We start from the raw sequence: 22583 nt of genomic DNA, 5'->3' as shown, positions 1-22583 counted from the left end.
CAGTCTTCAGGTACAATGGATGATTTTAATGATAGGTTACAAATTTTAACTAATAGATTAGAAATTTCATTTTTGAGTTCCTTCAGAACCCTAGGATGCATACCATCCGGTCCAGGTGATTTGCTACTCTAGTTTGTCAATCTGGCCTACTACAACTTCCAGGTTCACAGTGATTTCGTTCAGTTCATCTGACTCATCACCCCTGAAACCCATCTCTGGAACTGATATCTCCCCAACATCCTCATTAGTAAACACGGAGGCAAAGAATTAATTTAGTCTTTCTGCAATGGCCTTATCTTCCCTAAGAACCCCTTTAACTCCTCTGTCATCTAATGGTCCAACCGACTCCCTCACAGGTTTCTTTTTGGATATATTTTAAAAAGGTTTTATTATGAGTTTTTGCCTCTATGGCCAACTTCATTTCAAATTCTCTCTTCGCCTGTCTTATCAATGTTTTACACTTACCTTGACAATGCTTATGTTTTATCCTATTTTCTTCAGATGGATCCTTCTTCCAATTTTTGAAGGATGTTTTTTTGGCTAAAATAGCCTCTTTCACCTCACCTTTTAACCATGACGGTAATCGTTTTGCCTTCCTTCCACCTTTCTTAATGTGCGGAATACATATGGACTGCGCCTCTAGGATTGTATTTTTAAACAAAGTCCAAGCCTGTTGAACACTTTTAACCTTTGCAGCTGCACCTTTCAGTTTTTTTCTAACTATTTTCCTCATTTTATCAAAGTTTCCCTTTTTAAAATTTAGTGTTAGAGCTGCAGATTTACTTATTGTCCCCTTCCAGTTATTAGTTTAAATTTGATCATGTTATGATCACTGTTACCAAGTGGCCCCACCACCGTTACTTCTCTCACCAAATCTTGCGTTCCACTAAGAATTAAATCTAAAATAGCTTCCTCTCTTGTTGGTTCCTGAACCAATTGCTCCATGAAGCAATCATTTATTACATCCAGGATCTCTATGTCTCTAGCAAGTCCTGATGTTACATTTACCCAGTCAAAATTGGGGTAATTGAAATCTACTTATATATAAAGACGTGGTATTTGATAATTTTGAACAATCACAACGCTATGTAAATCTTTTTATCAATTTTTACAATGTATATTTAAGGACCATCATACCACCCCCAGTGCTCACAAGTCATACTTGCACTTTCTGCACTTTCACAGGGTCATGTTTAATCAATTGGTCCAAATGACATCAATGTTCAATTTTTTTCATTTTTTACTGTATAATAAAAAGGCAACTTTCCTTATTTCCAGGTTATCGGGGTTGCTTATCCCGGGGCTGTCAGAGGCACTTGTCCGACGCGCGCGTTTCGCCAAGGCTGCTTCAGAGACATCCGATTCAAGCTCTCCAGATCCAGCACTTCCCCTTGCTTAGCGGGGTATCTAAACAGCATTTATTTCATGCAGAATGCTGCAGGTCCATAAATTTTTCGGACGCCGACGCCGTCTCCCTGCTCAGAAAATTTCAGCAGAAAATTTTCCATTAAGAGAATCTTTGTGTTTGGTAATTGAAATCTCCCATTATTATTATTGCACTGCCAAATTGGTTTGCTTCCCTGATTTCTCTTAGCATTTCATCATCTGTCTGACCATTTTGTCCAGGTGGATGGTAGTATACTCCTATCACTATACTCTTACCCAACACACATGGGATTTCTACCCATATAGATTCTACTGAGTATTTACTCTCTTGTATGATCTTTATCCTGTTGGACTCTATATCCTCCCGGACATAAAGTACCACACCCCCACCAAGTTGATCCTCCCTATCATTGCAATATAATTTGTACCCTGATATAGCACTGTCCCATTGGTTATCCTCCTTCCACCAAGTCTCTGTGATGCCAATTATGTCAATCTCATCATTTGCTGCTATACACTCTAACTCTCCCATCTTACTTCTTAGACTTCTGGCATTGGCATACAAACATTTCAAAGTGTGGTTTTTGCTTGTTTTAATAACCTGCTTTTCAGTTGTTTGAGATAATTCGGAAATCATTAGCTTTGGTGATTTTTTACATATAGGCATATGAACTATGTTTGCTTTTAATGGAACCTCTCTGTTGGGATGCCCTAACTCTCCTGTTTCATTAGTATCCTTCAAGGATACATTTCTCCGAACCATTTCCTGTTCTTCATGGGATACCACATTGTTCTTCATGTTCCTGGTCTCTTCTGGATTACCCCTTGTCTTCCTGATGTTTCGTGGTCTTCCTGATATTCCTTCCTGATGCCTCATCTCCGCTTCTGCTTCCTGGACCCTTGGTTCCTCATCACTACCTTCTCTGGCATGTCACGTCGTGTCTCGTCACCTCATGGCATGGGCCTGCCGTCTTGTTCGCAGCACTAGTCTCTGGAGGGTCATCTTCATTTGAAGCCAAGTCTCATCTTGGTCCCATGTTTCATGCCTAAAGCCAAGTCTCGTCTTGGTCCCTTACCCTGGAATTCATCTCGGCCCTCGGATATTCTGGTGGCTGCTCCGTCCATGCCTAGGACTCTGACTGAACCTGTGCCATTCCAGCGTGGTCCGTGACCAGCCATGGGCGGCTGTGTTGGGTGCGCCTTGGTACAGGCTTCTACGGAATCTTCGCCATGTTCGTATTCGTCTGGAGTCTGTTTCGCTCTCAAGCGTGGTCTGTGACCAGCCCATTGGGTCCACCCGTGTAGGTGGGCTGTGTAGGGCGCACTGCGTGGCAGCCTCAACCTAGTACTTGACTTTGTTCTTGAACCTTCATCCTGAGTCTTCGTGCTCAAGCTTCTCGTCTGAGTCTTCACAACCCAAGCTTCTCGTCTAAGTCTTCACGTCCCAAGTCTCTTGTCTGAGTCTTCATGTTCCAGAGCCTTCGTCCGTCCTTGTCTCCTGTCCGGCCTGCTGCCATTGCTGTTCCAAGCGGCTTGGAGTAGTCGGAGGACCACTCAGAGAACACCCAAGGGTGGTTGGTCTCACTGAGGTATGCAGGTCAGCAGGGGCCTGGGCTTGGTCTCGACCCAGACACGGATTTGTCTCACCAGCCTTGGTGTTTCCCTGGAGCTCCTCTCTGGGTTCACCAAGGTCCAAGGGCACACATCTCCTATCCTTGTGCAGCAGCTGCTCATGGTATCTCTTGCTACATCTAGCCAAAGCCTGCGTGCACATAACAGATTGAGAAGGCTCCTCAAGGCCTCCCTTAACATAACAGATTGTGAAGGCCTCCTAAGGCCCCCCTTCTGTAACAGGAAGATCTGGTGTAGATAACCTTACAGTAGATTATCAGATTTAATCAATAACTTTATGATAGGAATGCATCAGTTTTAGGAAGCAGATACAGACACCTTTTATAAGGTAGTCAATTTATTAGCAGCATAAGATAAAATAAGAGTAATATGGTACATTTATTCTTTCTTTCTTTGGTTTTGTTACAGTTTCAGTTTTAGTTTGCAGCGCAATCACTGTCATGTAAGATAAGCAGAGAATAAATGTTATCTTGAAGTTCAATTTAGCACTTAAGAATTATGCAATTGCCAAAACAGATTATCCCAGCTGTAAGGTAACAAGCCAGTGTTCTCATCTTCTGAAGTACTGCTCAGGTTCAGGGGATCTGCCTGGACACTAAAGGGTTAATCCACATGAAGTCCCTTTTAACTCAGAATCCTTTTCTCCAAGTCAACCCCTATTGCATATTCAGTTCCATAAGGGATATTACCACCTCTTACACAGGATTGGTAGGATGCAAATGATGTCATCCAGGCACCAATTCATTAGAATATTTTCATATGCTCATTAGAGTCTATCAGCAAAACAAGTATTAGAACAATAGCTGGTATCAGGCAGGATACAAAGTTTCACCCAGGACATGTTCTCAATTCTAGTCCAAGGATCTCCTTTCATTTGGGAGGTGATGACAACTCTCTGATATGAAGAAACAGTCTTTCTTCCTTTGTGTAAAAACGTTCTCAAATAAACTTGCCAAACTGGCTGCAAACTCCATGTCTGCATTGCTTTAGGCCTGCACTTTTACTCAGTCTGTGTGCATAGCATTAGGCCTCAAAAGTTCATGATGCACATCCTATTTAGGGCCGCTGGCGTTTACCCTACAGACAGGGCCAGCCCCCTCCCCTTGGTTGACTCCATAGGTTCTGGGTGTTGGCAGGACTTTCCTGGCATGGTACATGATGGTGGTCGAGCAGAACAGGAACTGTAGACAAGACTGGAATGGAAGGTAATGCTGGGACTAGAGACAAGCACTGGAATTGGCAACAGGCAGGAGGAGTTGGGGATGAGGGCTGGAACAGGTGACAAGGCCTGGAACTAGAGACAGGGGCTGGACCTGTAGACAAGACAGTGGTGGGAGACAAGGACTGGAACTGAAGGCTCACAGAGAGCCACAGGAAGGACCAGGTAGGACAGTCAAGGACTAGACAAAACATGGCCTTGAAAGAGCCATGAGAACAGGGCAAGAATATACAAATACATGCAAACAGTAAACTAATGTAAAGCAAGGTCATATCAGACAAGACAAGAGAAACGGACAAGGAGGCATACGCAGGCCAGAAGGCAGGACAAAAAGACCAAGGAGGCCACAAGACAATGCAAGATAAGAAGGCCAAACAGGCCTCGCAGTAGCAAGACAAGATGGGCCAATGCAAGGAGCCAAGGTGACTTGAAGACGAGGCACTTAGTTGTGGGAGAGGCAGGGCTAAATAGGGCTGGTCTTGCTGTGTCATGGAGCCATCAAATAGATGGCTAAAGCAGGAGACAGCGTGGCTCAGTGAGGACTTCTGTTGACAGGGGGCTACCTAGCAGCCAGAATCGTGACACTATTGTTTATTAAACAGCAACAGAAACATTGCTTATCACTCTTGAAAAAAGGCACCAAATACAAAATTGTATAAATGTTCAGGAACCTTCATAATTGTGGGCTCGGAGTCTTGTTGCACAACAAACAACAGGTTCCACTAAAGACTAACATTATACCATTGTTCATTCTTTGTTATTGCATTTGTTATAGCATTTTTTAAAATTTTTCTTTGCACATAAAAAACTTAAAATTCCAAACTAGACTTAGATTAAAAACTGATGTCCTACTGTGATGACTACATACTTCAATGTTTCAGTGTCCCCAACATGGTCCATATTTTGAAGTCATATTCCTGCATCAGGGGGGCCTCAACAAACTTCAACATTCTTTGCAACATTTTTCTGTAAGAAGCAAAGACAAAACCACCATGTTTAAACAGATTTTGACCAATCACAACTGTATATGTGTCCCCAGGCCAATTAGATCGTAGTAAAACAAAAAAGAACTTTATTGACTAATGATATGTGCACATAATTCAAAGCAAGGAATACCAATCGAATTCTAAATTTAAACCTCTTGGATGTACAGTATCTAATGTGTGAATCCAAAACTGTCACGTTTATTTAACAAAGCTTCCCGGTTGCCACCACAAGAAAATGCTGGAACCTGATCTACCACAAGCCATCTTAATTCATGGAAAGATGATATTTCTCCATACAATGTTGCACCAAAGGTGCTTTTCTCTTCTAAGTAAACAGCTCCTATGTTCATTCAATCTTAAATGGACAACCCTCTTTGTTTGCCCCACATATACTAAATTACAAGGGCATATAATAGCATACATTACACAAGCAGATGAACAATTGGTGTCGGTCCATAAAGTAATAGTGTGTTATCTGTTGTGAGGTTGCCATTCTTTGCTCACTAGGCAGATACATTTCAAAGCTGCTCGTGTGTGCCCATATATGCTTGTATATAGGTGCACGCAAAGTTGCTATAGTATTTTGTAACCTGTGCACAAGTGATATGTGCAGGTTATAAAATATGAATACATACGCATGCAAACATGCTAGTGTATGTAAAAACCGCGAGCCATACAAGTAGCAGTGGCATTTATCCAGATATAGTCCAATTTAGCTGGATAACTCTGAAAATCGCTACTTGTACATCTAAGTAGCACTTTTTGGGCTTATCCAGCTAACAGGTCGATCCAGTAAGGCCGCGGTAGAAACAGTGCGGTAGTGTCAGGTAGTGTCAGGCGCACCCTTCCTCCCCGCACGCACAGTTCTCTTCACTAACTCCCCGATACTCTCCTCTAATCGCATGCAAATGCATGCCGCGGCTTTAAAGCGGTAGGGAAGGGTTATGCCCGCGTAACCCATTTTACTGTATAGGCGCTTAATACAGCGCCTATACATTAACCTGGGTGCGCTGGTACCTGTCATTTCAAATGACATTTGAAATGACAGGCACCAGGAAGTGTAAAAATGAAAATTTTTAAATACCTGTCGGAGGGCCGCGTGGGTCCAGGCGGCCGGCGGGATCCGGGGGGCCGGTGGTCGAGTGTTAAATCTAGGCCGCGGGCGGGTGGGCGCCTGTTCCGGGCGGCGGGGGGGGGGGGGGGGGGCGGGTGGACGCGCGTTAGTTTCAGGCGGCCGCGTGGGTACAGGCGGCCGGCGGCGGCGGGAGCCGGGTGGTCGCGTGTTAAATCTAGGCCGCGGGCGGGTGGGCGCCTGTTCCAGGCAGCAGCGGCGGGGGGACACGCGTTAGTTCGAGACGGCCGGCGGGTGGTCGCGTGTTAAATCTAGGCCGGGTCCGCACAGGCGCGCATTCATTCATCCAGGCGGAGGAGCCGGTGGCGAAAGCAGCCGGCTCCTCCGCCTGGATGAATGAATTCATTCACTGCCGGTGGGGGCTGCCTCTCTGGCAGCCCCCACCGGCAGTGAATGAATGAATGTGCGCCTGTGCGACCCCTGCGATTCGGCGCTCAAGGCAGTCACATGCCGTGACGTCACGCCGTGAGCGCCGAATCGCAGGGGTCGCACAGGCGCGCATTCATTCACTGCCTCCGGCAGCCCCCATCGGCAGCGAATGAATGCGCGCCTGTGCAGACCCGGCCTAGATTTAACACGCGACCACCCGCCGCCCGCCGGCCGTCTCGAACTAACGCGTGTCCCCCCACCGCCGCTGCCTGGAACAGGCGCCCACCCGCCCGCGGCCTAGATTTAACACGCGACCACCCGGCTCCCGCCGCCGCCGGCCGCCTGGAACCACGCGGCCCTCCGACAGGTATTTAAATTTTTTTATTTTTTCTTCTGACAGGTTTTATGTGTCCCACATCATTACATTTTCTCGATCATCTCTGTATCGCTTTTTTTTTAAATTGTGTTTTATTGTTTTTGAGTATCTTAAGCGGTGTCGATGGATTTGTTACTAGACTCACAGTCCTAACTCCTACTAGGGGGAGGCGGTAAACTAACACGTTACGGCCGCGGCAAAACAGTGCGTTACTAATGAGAGAACCTGAGTGCCCGTTACGGTATCGGAGGGGAATAGCTAATTCCTTCATTATACAGCTAATTCGTTCATTTACATGCCGGGTGCGGGAAGGGTTACGCGTCTGTTTTAAGAAGCGCTACGGACGCGCAAAACTGGAGACTGTATCGCTGGTTTGCCTTACGCGTCCGAATTGTGCGCAGCGAGCTCGTTACAGACGAGAAATCTTCAACTGAACTTTACTGGATCGACCTGTAAGTAAGATAGCTGGACAAGTCTATAAAAATGCTATTTAGCCAGATGTCTTATAATGCTACTTATCCGGTTAAGTCAAATAGCCGGATAAGTGTAAAAAAGTGCTACATATTCGGCTAAGTCAGACAGCAGGATAGGAAGCACTTTTAGATTTATCTGGTTATCTGACTTAGCTGAATAAGTAGTGTCTTGTGGCTTATTTGGTTAATTAGTCCTTTTTTTGTATAGACTTTAATGTACAATTTTGGGAACAGTATACAGAACTGGTGTAGACGGATGAGCAACATCTAAATATACTTTTACCTGAGTCTGTTGAGAAAGACTCTAAGGTATATCCTTTACTTTGGTCCAGTCATGGTAATGATGGTCTTCCGCTGGGGCTCCACCATCAGGCACTCCTTCCGGAAGCCTGCATTCATAGACCCTCAATCACGATGACCAGGGCCCCCCCCCCCCCAACCACCTTCTCTCACCAGACTCATGCATCTGAAGGGGGTGTGAGAGCTTCCTCCATGACATTCCAAGCTCTGACTTGAGGAGCCAGAAAAACTTAACTGGGGATCGAATCCAGGTCCCTGCAGTACACAGCATCGCTGCTCAGCCACCAGACCCAACCCCCTTATAACTTTAACATATTCTACAAAGATGCAGTAGAAGAAATGCATGAAGTACATGCAGACTCGCTGAGCAGCTCAGTGGGAGGACAGGCGTGGCAGCATATGGTGAATGGAAACAACAGTACAATGGTCTTGGTTCTGAGTGGGCATGCATGTGCTCATTGCTACACTGTGCAAGAATAAAGCCCTTCTTCTCAGCATCAGACATGCTTTGAGGCTCCTGTGGGAGTCGTTAAAGTGATTTCTGTTTTTAATAATCTAATATTAATGCTGAACTGAAACAAGCCAATGCTGATCATTTTTTGGACCCACTATTTATTCAGCCTGTGAAAAGAAACAAGAGAGGGGCGCATTGTTAATAATCACCTGCTCACACTGGCCCTGGGGACCAAGAGTCAGAATCAGATACTGGATGACTGATGACCTGTCATTGCTGGGCACTGAGAAAGAAGCCTTTGTCACAAATGCAGAAAGGCAAGCTGCGAACATGACAAGGCTTCAACGCCCACCCCTTCAAAGAGCACTGAAAACAATAGTATTTTGGTACTTTTAATGTATGAATGTTGAAAACAAACAAGAAAATGCTTATCTTTTTTTTTTTTTTTTTAATTCTCAAAGTTAAAGCAAGATTTCAACATAACTGACCATAGGGTTGGCCTTGCAGAAATTGCTCCTTTGCATCATTGGTAACCCTTTTGGGAAATGAACATTTTTTAACATTGGGTTTTTTTTTCTCTGTAGTTATTTTGATTGTGTGTGCCAGGAACTGTTTCTTCTCTTTCTCCTGAAAATACAGGTTCATGCATCTGGAGCACGGAAATAGGATCAGTACATGATGGAGAGGGTGACTGGTAGGAAGGAGGAAGGTATTGAGAACAACCAAACAGAAGAAAAATCTGTGTATGATCATATCTGATGATCTCAAGGTGGCCGCTGTGGCCAGACAGGGAGGAGAGTCTGTGGGTGCTGAGGTGCAAAGAAAAATAGTCAGCAGGTAAAGAAGAAGCCAGTGTTTCTGGACAGGTCTCTGGCAAGACCTTATCTGCAGCACAGTCAGGGGTGGTTCTATATTGAGGCAGGGTGAGGCGACTGATTCAGGCAGCAAGATTTCAAGGTGGCAAAATTGCCCCCTGAAACCTTCCTGCCACAGCCGCTTCACGCTTCATTTATTTATTTTATTTATTTATTTATTGGGTTTTTTATGCTGGTGTTTGGAATTACCGTCACATCGGTTTTCAGCAATGTACATGGAATAAAACATTAACAGCGATAATATCAGAAATACATGAAGTAAGTAAAATCATAAAACTCAATAAAAATAATAATAACAACAATAAAGGCAATAAAACTCAATATACCTAAAATTAAACTACTGTTCATGTTACAAAATAAATAAGGTAAAATAAGATAATAAAATAAAATAAATATAAATGAATAGCAATAAAAACAAGATAGAAAGTTACATAATAATCAAGCTTAATCTTAGCACAGTCCAGGCAAACTCTGGCGGCAGGACTGGCGACATGGAGCAGCGACATGCTGACAGGGTTTCCACTCCCCGCCAGCAAAAGGTCCTGGCATCCTGCGGCAGCGTGAAATTGAAACGTGCTGGCAGAGTTTCCACTCCCTGCCAGCAAAAGAAAGGTCCCGCGGTGGTGCTGATGCAGTTGAAAGAGTGCAGCATGGTGGAGAGAGCATGGGCAGCGCGGTGGCTGCAGCCCAGAATCCCGGGGATCAAGGTGGGGTGTGTGTGTGTATATGAGAGGGTGGTGGATTGTGTGTGTGTATGAGAGGGTGGTGGGCAGGGCTGGCACAACCCACTGTGCAAGCTGTGCACTTGCACAGCTTGCCCAAGCCGGTCTGGGGATGCCGGAGAGGATGGCAGGCGGACGCCGCAGCAGCCAGGCGTCCATGAGGAGCAGGAGGAGTCTCAAAAAAGGAAAGGTAGGCGGAGTGAAGCCGTCGGGAAGCGATGGTTGCAACACATTAACCAGTGCTGCATGCACTTTGCATTACAACCTGGCCACTTTCCCACAGCCTATGCCAAGACTACCTACATCCTGTCGTATCTAGACGGACGAGCATTGTCTTTGGCCTCTTCGCTGTGGGAGCGCGAGGATCCAATCCTTCATGACTTTGAAGGATTTCTCGAACTGTTTAAGTGAGTCTTCAATGATCCTGCCTGGTATACCATTGCAGGATCTTCTTTGGTTCACCTGAAGCAAGGGAACAAACCACTAGCTGACTTCGCTATCGAATTCAAGACACTGGCATCTGAATTGTCCTGGGACCCGAGACGCCTGAAGACCCTCTTCTTTGAAGGACTGAACTCTCATCTGAAAGACGAACTCGCCGTTTGTGAGATGCCTGAGACCTTGGCTGAACTAGTGAAATTGGCAACAAGGATCGATCGCCGACTTCACGACAAAGTTCAAGAGACCAAGACGCCCAGGAGACCCTTGCTGAGTGAAGTTCGAGTCAAGTCCACACCCAGGCCTGTTTCTTCGGTCCGAGCAGCCGGCGAAGAAGAACCTATGCAGTTAGGCCGCAGCCATCTGACTTCAAAGGATAGAAGAACGCGGAAGAAATTATTTATTTTATTTATTTATTTATTTTAAGCATTTTATATACCAAGATACGTTGGGAACATCATCTCGGTTTACAGGTAACTCAACGTAGCAACAAGCTTCACAGAGGAACAGTCAAAGATAAAATAGGGTATAAACAAGAAACCGTTCAAATAAAATAGGGTAAAAAACAAGAAACCGTTCAAATGGGATGACAACAATAAATAGGATAGTGGAAGGGTAGAAGAGGGGGAAGTATTTACAGAATCATAAAATTGGGTAGAGGGAGTGGAAACAGGGTGAAGGGGAGACTTTACAAGTAATTACAGGCAATTTACAATATATTCACTGGGGGAGGGAGAGAGGCAATTTACAGTATATTCACTGGGGGAGAGAGAGAGGGGAGAGGGAGGGGTGTTAGGAATAACAGAACCCATGGGAAGTTTCCCCCCCTTCACCCTCCCCTCCCCCTCCCCTCCCCGCTTTACCATTTCCCCCGCAAATTGGGATATAAATACCATCCAACTTGCCTTCGAGAGAGAGGAATCAGTCATCCCCAAATGACTAAGATACTGAACCAACCAACATAATAATAACAAGTTATAACATTTACCAACGTATCCCATGAAATAATGTGCATGATAACACCAAAAATATAACCATCCTTTGTAACAAAAGAAACCCTGCCTCAGTTGACCACCTATTTATCCAGCAAAGGTGGATACAACGGCTCTGTTGACTATGCAGCATAGCTACAATGCAGCCCAGTCAATAAGCGACTCCCGATGCCACTCAGTGATCACGGTCCAGCATCGGGGTCTACAGAAGAGGGACCATTCCTTCTCAGTCTTTTGTCACCTCTGGTCACTCGCTGCCATTTTGGATACGCTTCCCTGCGGCTGTGGGGCTTAGGTGCTGCCTGTAGTTGTTCAAAACCCGCGTACCCCGCCTGATGGATCAATCGCGCCGCTTCCAGCAATGTCTTGACCCGGTGAGACTCACCCTTTAAGGTAAAACTCATCCCAAAGGGGAATAGCCAGCGATACCTTATGTTTTCGGTACGTAGAAAATCCGTCACCGGCTTTAGATCTTGACGCCGTCGAATAGTGATGGGCGAGAGGTCTGGAAAAACCATGATGGCTTCCCCCTGCCATTGCCATGTGGCTCGTTTCCTGGCGATATTCAAAATCAGATCCTTCTGTGAATAGTCATGAAAGCACGCTAAAATATCCTTGGGTTTATTTGCTACACGGGGTCCCATAACCCTATGTGCGCGATCAATTTTTATGAGCTCTTCAGGAACCCCACTGTCCGAGTTTGCCGTGGACGCAAGCAGCATTTTACAAATTCGCTGGACTACCTCCTCACAATTTCCATTTTCAGCGGATTCCAGGACGCCCCTAAACCGGATGTTATGGCGCCGCGAACGATTCTCTAAATCTTCTAGCTTTTCGTTTAAACGCTCCAACTCGACTTGCGTTTGGGTGTGTTGTTCTCTTGCCGTTTTAAGATGTTCGGAATTAGCGTCAACCCGTGTTTCAAGTTCAAAGAACCGACGGCCTTGGTCGGCCATCTCGCTCCTGAGATCCTCTATGGACTGCATAATGTCACTCGTTTTGGTAGAAATCTCGGTTTTGAGCTCTGCAAACCACATTTTCATTTCAGATTTAGTTGGCAGATCGCCAGCATCGGAGTGTGCCATATCGTCTGCGCTATCCGACTCATGGGCCGGTTCCTCTAGCGCCGCCATTTCGTCCTCACACGCGGTCTTCCCGTCCGCCTCCGTTTTCTGGTAGGAGAACTTTTTAAAATCGATGTGCTTGCGTCTGGTGGACATCGGGAGTCTCTAGGACAAGAAGCCCGCACTGGTGGTAGAGTTTTGCAAAAGCAATGGTTATTTATTGTAGGGATTTAGCCCGTGGTCGGAGGAGCTCTTAAGTCAAGCTACCATCCCTTAGGGTGACGTCACTTCCTCCATTTTTTACTGCTTTTTTATACACTTTCACAGTGCCGGCAGAAATTAACGCCTACCTTTGGGTAGGCGCTAATTTCTGAAAGTAAAATGTGCGGCTTGGCTGCACATTTTACTTGCTGAATCGCACGGGAATAACTAATAGGACCATCAACATGGATTTGCATTTTGCGGGTGCTATTAGTTTCGGGGGGGGGGGGGGGGTTTGGCCGCGTGTTTTTGACGCGCTATTAACTCTTACTGAATAAAGGGTAAAGCTAGCGCATCAAAAACGCGCGTCCAAACGTGGGTTAACAGTGCGCTCCGCCGGAGCGCAATGTACTGTATTGGTCTGAGAGTTAGCAAGGATTGGACTTGTCCAGTCTAAGCTACTCTGCCGCTTCCGTGCTACCGCTGGAAGCTCTCTCTACCCTTCGGGGTATTCTCTAACCTGGGTACCCGCTCCTCAGGGGCCCTTTGCTTTCTTTCAGGTGCATTACTGGGATCAAGTACTTGCTCCTCGAGGGCCTGCTCTCCCTGTCTCGGTGCCTGTAACCATCTACTTCTGCCTACTGGAATCGCTACCACACAGCTACCATCTTAGTGAGTATCTAACTTGTCAGTATGTCTCATCTACAGCTTCGCTGCACTGGGAACCTGCAACCGGACTTCCCTAACCACCTCTGTGAGATGGGTCTCTGGATTGCTTCACTACTGCCATCTCTGGTGGAACTCATCAGCTGTTCAATAAAAGACAAATCTCTGTATTTGTGCATCCTGAGTCTAGCCTGATACTGTGGCTCCTCACAATGCTCCTCCCTGTGGGCGTGGTCATCTCCACAGTACCCCGAGAATCCACTCAAACACCTCTAACCATAACAAAAGCAACGGGGATAGGGGGCACCCCTGTCGGACACCCCCATGGAGCGCAAATGGAGTGGACAGCAATCCATTGGCTACAATGATAGATTGCGGGTGCTGATATAATTGAGCTATATTCTGTAAGATAGTCCCTTGAAATCCGAATTTCTGCAAAACATTGAACATGTAGTCCCAAGCCACTCTGTCAAATGCTTTTTCCGCATCAAATCCCACTGCGAGGGCTGGGATATTGCGCGATTTACAGTGTGTCATGGCTATCCATAACCTCAGAAGATGCCTGCAAGCCTTCTTTCCTTATACAAAGCCAACTTGGCTATCGGATAATAAATGAGGTAAGGTTCCACTCAGTCTTGTGGCTAGTTGTCTGGTTATGCTGGTTTGTGATGACAACTAACTGTGAATCCTGCAGGGTAAAAAAATCACAGCTGCATGCTCTGGTGTTCTGTGCGACGGGCATGCTCTCAAGTAAAAACTTTGCTAGGTCTTACTTTCGGGGGAGGTCTTATATTTAGCAATTCAGCAAAACCTCTACTAGGTCTTATTTTCGGGGGATGTCTTATTTTCGGGGAAACAGGGTATGTTAGTTTTAACAATTGTTTAAGAAAGTCCTTTTCTAACACTCATTAAACTTTATAAATAAAAGTATATGGTATGTTCCTCCAAATTTTGGTTGGGATAGTTCTTTTTCAACCCTTTTTTTGCTAGCTGGAATAAGGTCCAACAAGATAAAGATCCTGCAGGAGATTAAATGCACATTAGAATCTTTATGGGTGGAAATTCCATATGTGATGGGGAAGAGTGTAGCAGAAGTGGCATACACCATCCATCTGGCCAAAATGAAAAGACGGACGATGAAATGCTAACAGAGATTAGGGAAGCTAACAAATTTGGCGGCACAGTAATAATGGAAGATTTCAATTACCTACAGTAACTGAATGTACTTTGAAGTGCCTTTGAAGTACCTAAAAAAGTGGAATATAAACCAAATAAACAATAATAGCAATAAGTACCCCAATACTGACTGGGTAAACATAACATCCGGACATGCTAGAGTGATAAAGTTTCTAGATAAAATAAATGCTTCATGGAGAAGTTGGTCTGAGAACTGATGAGAGAGGGAGCCATTTTAGCTCTAATTCTTACTGAAATGCAGGATTTGGTGTGAGAGGTAATGGTGGTGGGGCCACTTGGCAACTGTGCTCATAGTGCAATCAAATTTGACTTAATGACTGGAGAGAGGACATTAAGTAAATCTATAGCTTTAGCATTACACTTTCAAAAGGGAGACATAAAATGAGGAAAATAGGAAAAAACTCAAAAGGTGCAGTTACGAAGGTTAAGAGTTTGCATCAGGTCATTGTTTAAAAATACTATCTTGAAAGCCCAGTTCAGACGTACTCCACACATTAAAAAAAAGTGTGGAAAGAAGGCCAACCAACTGCCAGCAATTACTACCCCTAACAGAATGCATGGGGGTAACCTGCACGGAGCAGCAGTTACCAGCGGCGGATTCCCAATGAAGACCGGCCCGGGGATTCGCCGCCCAGGCTGGCCCAGGAGATACCACGTGGTCTGCCGAGCGTGGCTCTGTCACGGCTGCGCTCAGCAGACCAAGTGACTAGCGCGACCGGCCCACAAGGGGATGCCCGATCCCCCGATAGGCCAATCCGCCCCTGGCAGTTACTACCCTTAACAGAATGCATGTGGGTAACCTGCACGGAGCAGAAGTTACCACCCTTAACAGAACGCATGGGGGTAACCTGCATGGAGCAGCAGTTACTATCCTTAACAGAATGCATGCGGGTAACCTGCACGGAGCAGCAGTTACTACCCTTAACAGAACGCATGGGGGTAACCTGCACGGAGCAGCAGTGACTACCATTAACAGAACGCATGGGGGTAACCTGCACGAAGCAGCAGTTACTACCATTAACAGAACGCATGGGGGTAACCTGCACACAGCAGCAGTTACTATCCTTAACAGAATGCATGAGGGTAACCTGCATGAAGCAGCAGTTACTATCCTTAACAGAACACATGGGGGTAACTACACAGAGTGGCAGTTACTACCCATAATAGACTGCATGGTGGTAACCTGCATGGAGAGGCAATTACTACCCATAACAGAACACATGGGTGTAATTGCACAAAAAAGCAGTTAATACCCTTAGCAGACTGCATGGGGGTAACTTGCATGGAGCAGCAGTTACTACTTTTAACAGAATGCATGGGGGTAACATGCATGCAGCAGCAGTTACTACCCTTAACAGAATGCATATGGATAACCTGCATGGAGCAGCAGTTACTACCCTTAACAGACTGCATGGGGGTAACATGCATGGAGCAGCAGTTACTACCTTTAACAGAATGCATGGGGGTAACCTGCACGGAGAAGCAATTACTATCCTTAACAGAATGCATGGGGGTAACCTAATGATATGTGTGCCTGAGCTGAAAACCAACATGGAGAAGGCGACTGACCCAGAATCCTTTGCTATCTTAGCCTATGTGAACTCAAAGTGACTTACTGAGCCTGACCTGCAGGAATTCCAAAAACACCTGGACAAGCAGTGGAAGCTGGCACCACATCCTGATGCCTAATTATAGGGTCACAAAAGGAGGAGGCAACGGTTGGAAACCGGCACCATTTCCAGGGGCATCTGTAAATACAGCCTAAGATATAATAATTGCCCTGACCAACAATATTCTAACAGAACAAAGGACTATCTAAAGAGGGATGGTAAATGGGCCCCTCCTTGGAGAAATAATCAGGGTTGTTTAGGGATAATCAAATCATGATGTTGCCATGACAACCAATGTAAATTATTGTCTGGGTAGTCACGCACTCTTAGAACTTCTAACCTAGTACTATATTGTATGTTACCTATAAAAGAAGGATCAATTCGTGTATACAAAGAGATGCTGGTCAGTTTGTCAGAGAAAGGGCATCTAGCATCTCCCAAGAATACTTATATTGATCAATAAAAAATTATACTTTCTACAAAATCTAAGTGTTCTTGTATCCCTGGATATAAGCGTAGGTTGCGCTTAACATTTTTGTCGCCCGAACAGGGACCTGGTGGCTGTGGCTACTGTATATTGTGGAGTCTTGCATCTGAACCTGCTGGACAGGCTCAGATCTAACACTGGTACTTGGACAAATTGGCTCCTCTCGTCTGAAGGAAGTTCCTAGATAAAGATTTCTGGTTGTCTTCTTCTTAAAAAGTGATACCTAGAAGACAGAACAGAGAGTGGCCCCATTGCGGTAGGGGATGACAGATCTGTTTGTAAGTATTTCCTTAGGCCTACATAATCATCTTGTAAGTATATTTTTTTTATATATATAATTTATCATTGTTTTAGTAATTGTACTGTGTTTTTGCATTGTACAGTAGGTAGAATAGATATTGTACAATACATATTGTATATAAGGTATTAGGTTTTAAAACAATAAAATAAAAAGATTTTAGGGCAGACATAGGAGATATATTGCATTCTTATATTCAGTTTTTGTGGTGACAGGGAGTCATCTAGTAGATAATATGAAAACCCCTTTAGATCTGGTGTTGGAAACCAACCCTCTTAATGTGAAACAGATTAGACATTTTCATGAGAAGTGGTATACGCAGTCAGGAAAACAGTCTAAGGGATAGGCTGTATTTGTTTGGCCACGCGAAGGCTCTTTACAGCCCACTGTGTTGTTAAATTGACTTAAGTATATAAAGGACATGAAGAAAGGACAGTCTTTAAATAAACATTTGCAAGTCTTTGATTTATGGTATAGGCAAAGGGATTCTGCTCCTGATGACAATGAATGGAGTCCATGCTCTTGCTCTTGCTACGGCTGCTCTGAACTCCTCTGTATCAGGTGACCTTAGTACGCCCGGCTTATATCCAGCTTTGCTGGATGCCTGTAGTCAGTTAGTCAATCTGAAGGACTAGAACCCCCGAGAGTGTATGCAGTAGGAGACTTAGTCTACCGACATAACTTTACCCACCGAATGTGGAAAGATCCGGTATACACTGGACCACACAAAATAACAACACTGACTCCTACAGCTGCTTGCTTAGATGCTGACACCACCTTCACTCACACTGCTGATCTGAGGCCCTGTCCAAGCACAGAATCTATTTGCTAAGACTTTATCTGTTTGGACTAAAATTTTAGAAATTGACCTTCAGACTAGGATTTTTAGGCTATTTTGAAGCCTTTTGTTTTTAATAGACTACTTTCTGGACATTGAAATACTCCTTACTTAGGTGTATCTTTTTTTATTTTCCTTATTATATCTAAGACAAAGTTTTATTAAGTTTATGATTTTTTATCTTGTTTTCTTTCTAGTTTTGTGGTTCCTTCATGCTTTATTGTTACTGACACCTAGCTTTTTAGTCAGTATGTATCTTTCCTGTCTATTCCTATTCTTTTTCCCTTCTTTCTCTATTACCCTTCTTTCCCCTGATCTTTTAATTAATTTCTCTTTACCCACTACTAATATGTGGTATCAGTTAATGTATAAACCTTCTATTGCATTGTACCCCAATACTTCTTGTATTGCTTGTTCTCAGCATTTTCATACAATGCAGATGGCAAGTTTTGTTCTTTACTATACCACTATCCCCTTCAAATGCTTCTTGTTTCTATTATTCTCTTACCTGTCCTATTGCTGGTACCACTGCACAAGCTTCGTCTCTTATTTCTTCTTATACAGCTTGTGTTTATGGTACTCAAACTGCTGGTCTTCCATATTCCCCTCTGCTTCTAACCCTAACCAACATACTAAATTTGTTTTTTCCCCTGCTTCTGTAATTTCTTTGTATAATGCATCTCCTGTTAATGATACTTCACCTCAGTGTCCCCAACATTTACCCAAGTCAGCTGACTTATCTTACTTATTTCTTGTCATCTAAGGGAGAGATAGACTATTTGTGATACTGCTCCTACGCTCTGCATATCTCCTATTCCTGTGCCCAAACATACCTGTTCTTTTTTCCATTTTGCTTCTCTTTTTAATTCATGGCCATCATTTTCTGGCCCTCTTTTCCAGACTACTCCTACGTATTTCTCCTTTTGTTTTCACATAATGGAACTGGACCTTTTTTGGGTATTTCTTCCTGTAACACTACTTATTATGGGATGTACCTAACGTTTGGTTCACAACCTCTTATGGATGTTTTCTGGCAGTGTGGCATTTCTATCTATTCATTTCTTCCATCCAGATGGCGTGGCACCTGTGCTATGGTGACCTTAGCCGCTCCGGTATTTATTTCTCCTCTTTCTATATTTTCCCCTTCTGTTTTTTCTACTTGTACCCATCATTCTGGCTATCTATCTACTCCAACTGATGTACCTGATGAATTTAAATTGTTCAGTCGAACTGAAATCTTTTTTGCTTCTTGGCTGACTCCTGGTGTTCAAGCTGCTACAAATGCCAAATGGATTCAAACTATTCGTTATCAATTTATACAATTTGTTAATTTAACTACTGAAGGTCTTAATGCTCTCAATTCTGAACTGTAAGCAACTGCTGTCATGGCTCAGCAGAATCGTTTGGCTTTATACTCAATTCTTGCCTCAAAGAGAGGTGTCTGCATTATTATTGGCACTGCATGCTGTACCTATATTCCTACTGCTACCTATGACCATAACATGTCTTATGTTCTTTAGCATCTTTGTAACCTATCTCACATTATGTATGCACAAGGTGGTGTGAATTCTTCGGCTGACTCTTGGTTTTCCTCTTTATTTTCCTTTCTCTCTTCACTCTCCTGGTTACGTATTTTGCTTATATCCCTGTTTGCTATTTTTGTAATTTTTATCCTTGATTGTTGTTGTTTTCAATGCTCTTTTTCTCTTTTATCATATATTTGCACTTCTTCCTCTTCTTTTATACCCTTCCACTCCTGTCTGCCTCTCATTATGAGACCGTACTCCTTGCAGAGACTTGTCCAGTAAAAATGGTATTATATGAGAGAAATAATACTTTCATACTGGTCTCTCTTTGTTTTTCCTATCTTTATAATTGTTACAATATTATTATTGACTTACTTGACTCTGAAAGATAACATATGTGGTCTTGCTATTATAGGTTTCCTTTTCTTTATAATGCAGCCATCCTTGCAGCTCAACTATAGAGCTAACGAATATCTAGTGGAACTTAGTCATACTGCTATTATTTGTTAATTAGAGAATGCGTGTCTATCTATGAGTCTCATTTACTTTAGTGGGGATCTAGAGGGATCACAATGCATACAAAAGGTTAGTTGTTAGCCTACACATTTTAGCCCATTTGCCATTATCACTTCTAACGGTTGTCCTCCCCTCAGGTACGTGGGTGTGCCACTCTTGCCATTTATAAGTGGCACAAGAGGGAAATGATATGTGTGCCTGAGCTGGAAACCAACATGGAGAAGGCGACTGACACAGAATCCTTTGCTATCTTAGCCTATGTGAACTCAAAGTGACTTACTGAGCCTGACCTGCAGGAATTCCAAAAACACCTGGACAAGCAGTGGAAGCTGGTGCCACATCGTGATGCCTAATTATAGGGTCACAAAATATAGCAGTTGTCATCACTGATCTTTGCGCCCCCGTGTCCAGCAATCCTTTGAATGTCTCAGTTCCCACTTTTATTTCCACCAAAGGATCAAGGGGAAGATTTCCTTTGTCTAGTCATGCTTCACTGTCTTCGCCGGACGTTTCACCCAAGGCCATCTGCCATTCTGCTTCCTTAGCTTTGGACGGAGTATATCCTTCCTGCTTCGATTGCAGGGACTCCGGGCACTCAGACTTCCAGTGTCCTTCTTGTCTACAGAATGCACATTGATTAATTCCTAACGGCATTCTTCCGCCTCTAAACGGTCCTCCTCTACTCGCTCTTCCTCTAGGCGGCCCTCTTGAGGGCGATCTGCCTCTTCCTCTGGGTCCAGGATATCCTTGATAGTGCCTGGACGGATTCCCAAAATTAGTCTCTTCCAGCGCTGCAGCTAACAAGCTGACATTTTCTCTTAACTTTCGACCACTTTCCTTTTTATCCTTTTTGTCTCCGTCCGGTTCTCGGTTTACATAAACTTTGTCTGCCATGGCTTTTAATTGGCTGATAGTCATTCCCTCAAATCCCTCCGATTTCTGTAACTTCCGGCGAATGTCCGGACAGGATTGTCCGACGAAGCTCATCACTAGGATGGATTGATTTTTGGCGTCTTCTGGATCAAATGGACTGTACTGCCGATATGCGTCCATCAATCGCTCCAAAAAGTTTCCGGGGGTCTCATCTCTTTTCTGCACCACGTCCTGGATTTTTCCCATGTTCACAACCTTCTTCTTTCCCTTTTTTAAAGCTTCAAGAAACGCCGTTTGATAAGCAGAGATGCGCTCGCGCCCCGCTGTGGTCTGGAAATCCCAGGCTGGATCTACAACCGGGGCTTGTTCTTTTACTGCTTCGTCCGGATTACCATCTGACCCAGCTCCTAGCCGAGCTGCCTCTTCCAGATTCAATTGTATTTATCGTCGTTCTTCAGTGGTAAAAAGGATGGAGGCTAAATGCCGAATGTCAGCCCAATTGGGATTGTGGGCTGCGAAAATTCCTCGTAAAAAATCTATCATCTGATCTGGTTTATCAGCGTAAGAGGGGCCAAGCTGTTTCCAGTTAAAGAGATCACTGGAGGTGAAAGGTATGTAGGTAAATAATTTTATAGTTTGCGTAGTACGATATTCGTTTTCTTCGGTCGGGACCAGGGGAACTACTGTGGAAGTTTCCCTAATGGGCATGTGCAAACTTGCGGCTTGAGTTTTGCTACGAGTGCCGTCTGCAACGGACGACTCGCCGCCGTCTTCAACTTTCGCTGCCTCTACTTCAAGTCTTACTTCGGGAGCCGGTTCTACTCTAGGATCGGCTTGCGCATAGGCAGGGGCTGGTGGCGGGTTATACAATTGAGGACAACTAGGAACATATGGTGGCGGCAAGAGATGTTCCGCTTCAGACGGCGCTGCGGGCGGCAGGGGTTTAATTTTTTTTTCTTGAGTCTCTGAATTCCCTTGCACTACAAATATGGCCGCCGCAGATGACGCATCATCTTTGATACTCAAGATGGCCGACTTTCCCCTTCTCTTCCGGTCCCCCATTCTGTGCACCTGAGCCACCATTACGAGGGCGGCTCCCTCCACTAACTTCTTTGCCCATGACGGAGGATCTACAATGACTGCAATCCAAGCAGTTATGTACGGTATATCTTCAGGGCAACCCAGATTCCCTTCTTGGGTAACGATTTTCTGGACCCTCGCGGCCGTTAAGAAATCGAAAGTTCCCTTCTGAGGCCAATTTACACACAGACTGGGCCACCTATGGGCGCATCGTTGAATCATTCCGGGTTTCGTACATTTTCGTCTATCGAACACTTCACTATAGTGCTTCGTCATGACTTTTAGTGGAGTTGAATAGCCCCCTCCCATTAGGATAGAATCACAGACAAAGGAGGGAAGGGAAGACGGATAGGTAAGGGGTCCGTATCCGTCAGGCACAAAAGGGTCACACTCGCCTCGACTAGAACGCGGTCGCCCGGTCTAGAACTGCGAGGCCATTCACTCTCTTCAATCGTGGAAAGAATCTTATACTTACAACCATAAATACCTTTGTCCCTACAATCGAGCAGCTAATCCATCAAGCCGGATGCCCTGTGTTGGGGATCTTACCCTGTCCGGCTGGGCCCTGGTGTGTGACTATACCGGAGAGGGTTACCCAGGCTGTCAAGGAGTGGGTAGACTGACAAAAGCAACTGGAAACATTGTGACCTTGCAATGGCCACTCCGGAGTGAAGGATCCCCCTGGCAGGACACGTGGGGATTTGGAATCGACGGAACAGGGAGAGATCCCATGACCTACATTACAGTCACACAGCGAAGAGATAAACCACGTCCCATCATCCACCAAACCACTGTGGTTGGTTATCAGTCATTCTTCGATGAAGTATCCCAACTGGCTGAGGAATTACAGAAACATACAATCTCACATCAAGC

The 22583-nt window shown here is 44.7% G+C and overlaps 1 long non-coding RNA gene across 2 annotated transcripts in view; it reads right to left on the bottom strand.

The window, feature by feature from the left end:
* Nucleotides 1-22583, bottom strand: part of LOC115098628 — a 51005-nt gene that overhangs the window by 17990 nt on the left and 10432 nt on the right. For both annotated transcript variants that reach the window (XR_003858560.1, XR_003858561.1), the window contains exon 2: nt 5106-5203. This is a non-coding gene — a long non-coding RNA (uncharacterized LOC115098628). The remainder of the gene's footprint in view (nt 1-5105; nt 5204-22583) is intronic.

This window comes from Rhinatrema bivittatum, chromosome 9 (assembly GCF_901001135.1).
Source record: "Rhinatrema bivittatum chromosome 9, aRhiBiv1.1, whole genome shotgun sequence".
Lineage (NCBI taxonomy): Eukaryota > Metazoa > Chordata > Amphibia > Gymnophiona > Rhinatrematidae > Rhinatrema > Rhinatrema bivittatum.
The sequence above is the reverse complement of the archived record's forward strand: the minus strand, read 5'-3'. Positions and strand labels throughout refer to the sequence as shown.